We start from the raw sequence: 5,885 nt of genomic DNA, 5'->3' as shown, positions 1-5,885 counted from the left end.
GATGATCTAACATATTCTCTTAATTTTAGGTGCTCCATATCCCAGAAATCTGTGAAAGTTTTCAGAAGAGAGCAGATTAATCACGTTTGACCTTTCTTGTTACCATGAAATACAAAGCATTTGTTGCTGTTACTATGACATGAACATTTAATCACTGCTAACATTCATTATCAGTCCCCTGTGTTTCACACTTTGCTCATTCGTCATCAAGGTTTGACACTTGTCATTTTACGTCAGAGCTTTATATTTTTCAAGCAATGTTATTTCCACTTAGTTCTTGTTATCGATCTTACCTTGGGACATGAATACTTTTTCCTCAGTACTTATTTCATTGGTGAGACAATCCAGTATGTATCCAAAGAAGCATTCAGCTTTTTTTACTTCATCAAGCAAGCTTTCCCTTCCTGTAAGCAATACATTTCCAGTGTTTAGTAAAACATCACCAGTCATCATCAGTGATCTGTGTTCAAAAAGCCAACTTACTTTCAAAGTGAACTTCGTCAAAGTCTGCTAATTTTATCATCAGGGTTTTTGGGTTGATCAGTATCGATTCCAGGTTTACTGGGTAAAAAACCTCATAATTCATGCAGTGATCCATTGCCAGAACGATTTGCCGCATGATGCGTCTCACTGTCTCTTCAGTCAGTCCCCCTCTTTTCCTTCTGATGAACTCACGCAAGTTCACACAGCCAGGAAGATGTTCCATTATCATCACGTATTGGTCTTCCATGATGAAACGGTCATACAACCGTATGATATAGTCGCGAGTTGGCTTTTGCAATTTCAGCAAAGTAGTCCCCTCTATGACAGGCTAAAGAAAAGAGATTGACAAAACATTCGCTAATTTCAAATCTCCAAATGAAAGATGAAAGCATTAGCTATGTTTCCAACACCCTGTTTTTATGCACATTTTGAAGTATCGCATCAGAAACAAGTGATGGTAACAGCAAATGAGAAAAAAAATCCCTTAAGTCGCAAAAAAGTTTCCACACTCGCTTGAGGTGGTTTTTGACTTGTGCGAAAAAGGATTAATGCGAATAATGGGAGATGGAAACGCATTTGCCAAATTAATTTAATTTATATTGAACTATTCAAAATAAAACCATTCTAAGCACATCACACTTAAAACCGAACACATTTATAAGGTTGTTAAAGGTCGTCCCTGCTCGATATGACAGTTTCACCTTACATATTCTACATTCTGCCTTTATGTTGTCTATTATTAAAATGCATTCAAATGCTACATCAATTACTTGTTGTGTGGCTGAGCAGTGTAGCGAAAGGATAATCATATTATCCTTGTATTAACATACAAAAATACAACAAGGGAAACCGGCTCTCAGATGGGAACCGACTCTCAGCGTTCTCTTAAAGCAGTCGCTTATTGAGTCGAACGACACACATATTGTTTCCGCTGACGGTGTTTCATTTACTGTTGGTTACTAGGTTACCAATACCACGCCGTCCGCTCAAACAACCTGATGGAAACGCACCTAATTCACATTTGTTTGTTTGTTTTGTTTTTGTTTTAAAAAGATTTGCTTCACTTATGGATGGAAACCCAGCTAATGTGAAAAAAAAACTTTATATGAACTTTATAACCGATGCTTCTAGGCTTTGGTTGTGTAATTCAGTTATATCTCATACTATCTACATACCAAATTTTCATGAAGAATAAAGTCACTTACCGTTTCCAATATTCCCCAAAATGTGCGCCTCTCAACAAATTTGATGATAACCTAAAAAATAAAGAAAATGTTTGCAAAGGTAAGTTAAACTTGTACACGATCATCTACAGTCTTTACACTTTTTGATCAAAACTGTAAACTCTGATGTTTATGGCAAGACTCAAAGTTCATAGAAGGAAACAAGAGACAAAATGTTTGGTTATGGAGAAAGAGCAACATACTCTCTGGCCATCCGATCTTCTGATTCCTTTATAGAAGCGATCACCATAACTCAGTTTCTTTCCCACTTTATAAAGAGACTGAAAGTATTCATGTTGCAGTGTCGGTTCATCAGGAAACATTAAGTTCACTGAAAAACACACAGCAACAACGTGTTAACATACAGCATGAGACTGAACGCATCTGTGCAATCCGGTGAGGAGCCGGTATGAGTGGAGATTACAAATAAAACCAGAACAACAGATTGAAATGGACATGACTCCAGTGGTACGTGATACGCAGGGTATATTTACCTCTTTAGTAAAAGTAGCATATATATTTCATTAATGTAACCGTAGCAGCAGGGGGTTGTTGCTATATTGAATTGTCTCTAGAACTAGGGGTGTAGAAATCACGGTTTATTCTAGACTACAGCACTGCATGATAACTGGAGACTCACGGTCTGTTGGCTCAGCTGGATCTGTGGCTGGAGTTTTTGGGGCAGGCACACAAGGAAACACTTTACTCATAAAGGTTCGGAAGTCACGCTTTAAGGCTTTCCTTGCTGTCTGGAAACGAGAACGGCCTTTCCTCCCTTTTGTGTGTTTTTCTGAAAGCAAAGAATATTGATTATGTAGGAGCCATTTATAGGTTATTCCATATTGTCTTATATTTTCCCTTCTTGTCTGTTTTCTGGAGTCTGTGTGTAAAGCCACGGGTGTCTAATGAGATGGCGAGGTTTGCTGGGAGCACACAGACTTCAGACCATCTTTCTCTCCTTCAACATTTTTGATGCTCTTTTAATTTACAGTTTGAATTGCTTTGTACTTTAATTACAACGTTATGTTACATCAGTTTTTTTTTTTTCAAGATTAATAAACGAGCTGTGATTAACTTCATTTTCCTGGACTTTATGGAGATATCAAGGAATCAACAAAGAGGTGTCTGAAACTTCCCCGCAGTGAACCCAAGAAGTGACTTTAAATGGAGTAAAGGTCACTACAGATTAGAAACATCTTTTTTATCAGCACAGATTAGGGATGGGTGATATATTATCGTTTGCGATACACCGATAAAAATCTCCCCACGATAAGAATTAGTCTTCCCGACCCGCGGTAATAACGATAAAGCCTGGTTGATGACGTATGTGTTTGGGACCCGTTCGCAGCTCACGTGCAGAGCGAAAACAACTATGGCGCAGAGGACGTGAAACTGAGGCGAAGTTCATCGCTAAACGAGGAACTAACTACCTCTATAATCTGGAACTGGTACACAGATATTTCACTCGCCGAACACTGACTGAGTGCTGGAGAGTTTCGCTCTCCGTCAAGCCATCCACAAAACGCACTATTTCAGTTCATCCCAATGAATTCACAGTGTATCTGACGCACAGTAAACACTAGTTTGAGACGCCCGACTCGCCGTCGCTCTCCATGCAGAATTGACGTGCTACGTGTAAACGATATTATTTGTATTGTCCTGTGAATATACTGCTAATAATGCAGTTCATTAAAACTATTCAGCCTTTATGAGCAAGAAACTAATGCGCAAACGGCAATCTCATCACTTTGATTACAGCAAATTAGTTTGATCGAATGCCGACGTGATTAATATTCATCAACCTGGCAGCTCATCAATCCTTAGTGCGGTTTATATTGTTATTAGTAGCAGAATTCGTAGTATTATTATCTTATCAGTATTATTGTTAGTTTTTTTAACAGAAACACCGACCGACAATGTCTTAAGCAACACCAGTCCTAATTTCAGCTAAAATGACAAATATGCATTCATACTGTTGTTACCAAGTTTGAGTTGTGTGAGAAGACACCCAGTAATCGGGTCCCACTGTTATTTCTGCATACATGTGAGTTTTGATTTGTATTAATGTCCTCAGTTACCTGCGGGGTTGTTCTGCACAGGCGCATCTGTAGCAGCGCTGGTCGATGGTTGAGCCTTGCTGCTGCTCTCCATCTCCTCAGGTAAGAAGTCACCCACAAACACGTCGCTGCTGCTGCTCTCCATCTCCTCAGGTAAGAAGTCACCCACAAATACGTCGCTGCTGCTGCTCTCCATCTCCTCAGGTAAGAAGTCACCCACAAACACGTCGCTGCTGCTGCTCTCCATCTCCTCAGGTAAACATTCAAATGCATGCACGAACACGTCGTATCTGCTGCTCTCCATCTCCTCAGGTAAACATTCAAATGCATCCACGAACACGTCGGTCCTGCTGCTCTCCATCTCCTCAGGTAAACATTCAAATGCATCCACGAACACGTCGGTCCTGCTGCTCTCCATCTCCACAGGTAAGTTTGCAAGCATGTTACCTATTGTTTGTATCGAGACTGCAATTGTAAACTGTATTTCACTACTGTGTCACTCACTCACTCACTGCGTGTTTACTTTGCACTACAAGAGCTCCCCGCCTGTGACGTCATGAACAGAACTTACTGCATGTGACGTCACATGACCCGTCAAGCGAATCTGCTGTTAAGCGAGATTTAAGCGAAAACACATTTAAACCGTCATCATTTACTCACCCTTGTGTCGTTCCTATCACAAATAAAGATATTTTGACTGAAATCTTCGACTGACAGTCAAGGTATAACACTTTGTCACTTCAAAAAGTTCACAAAGAGATCGTTAAACTAATTTGTATGAATCGAGCGGTTTAATCCACGATTTCTGAGACCCGATCGCTTAAGATTAACGTTAACGATCAGAATGGATTTAAGCCTTACTCCATTTCATGCAAATAATATCTACAACTCTGTAAACTCAGCATAAATTAAATACAATCTTCCTTGTCTTACACTGCATTTTCATAATTCACCTGCCTTTAGGGTGTTTTTAATAATGGGACAAGAAGATAAGTCTCTGTCCAAACGGACCAATGTTTCCATTTCCCCAGACAGTAACTTACATGCTAAACTCTCAATAACACTCAAATAAACGCATTTTTCTTGAGGGAGCATCTTTCCCCTGGAATCAGAAGAGATTTCACTGTTATCTTCAGGGTCTGATTCAAAGGGGCCGGGAATTACACGTTGTCGTCTTTTCTTTTATATATATTTGCAGTAGCATTCCAACGCGTTTTGTTGTTGTTTACGTCCTTGAAATGGTTTTATATACAATAGGTTAGCCAGGGTTAAGATGATTTTTTTTCTCTTCTATTCTTAAACGTAATGCTTATTGTAATTAAGTTATTATTCAATAATTCCATGAATTATGTACATTTCAGACGATTATCGTTAAAACCTATAGGCAATTTGAATTCATATTGTTGCTATAACATCTTTAATTAAAATACAGGCAGTAAAATATTTAAATATTCACATGCTTGTCATAGAATAAACTTACATTCACATTAAAACTAAACATTAAAAACACAACTTTAAATAGAATTGTTGATTTAGTATCTGACATTAATGACACTTCATTCTGTATGGTAAACCTTTATCTAAATATGTTACATTTTAAATTACACAATTATAAAGAAAGTCAAATAACGGTTTGTCAAATGATTAATTGTTTACTTCAAACTACTTAGAATATTTAACTAGTGAAAATCAGTGTTTTCAAAATCAAGAATCATTTAAATAGTTTAAAATAATTAGTATTCATTTTTATCAATAGTTTATATATAATGGATAATATTTTTAATGTTCAAATTTCTAATTGCATGAGATTTAAAAAATAATAATAATTATAATAATATATATATGATAAAGTTTGAATAGTATTTCAGAATCAGAAATCACCCTGGCAGAGCAGCAACACCATTAAAGACTAAAGAAAATTTCACACTGCAAACAGCAATGTGTTGCACTATGCCGGTTAAATGGTATGTGCAAAAATGGGTTTATTTTCAAATGAAACATTATTCATAGAAAAAAATATATCATAAAAAAAACATTAATATCTGTGAATAAACTACATCCTGAACCTAGAATGTCATGAAGCACAGCAACTTTTCAAACAAACATAATAGGATTATGACAG

The sequence above is a fragment of the Rhinichthys klamathensis genome, unplaced genomic scaffold, assembly GCF_029890125.1.
Source record: "Rhinichthys klamathensis goyatoka isolate OS25496 unplaced genomic scaffold, OSU_Roscu_1.1 h1tg000040l_1, whole genome shotgun sequence".
Classification (NCBI taxonomy): domain Eukaryota; kingdom Metazoa; phylum Chordata; class Actinopteri; order Cypriniformes; family Leuciscidae; genus Rhinichthys; species Rhinichthys klamathensis.
Note: the sequence above shows the minus strand (reverse complement) of the source record.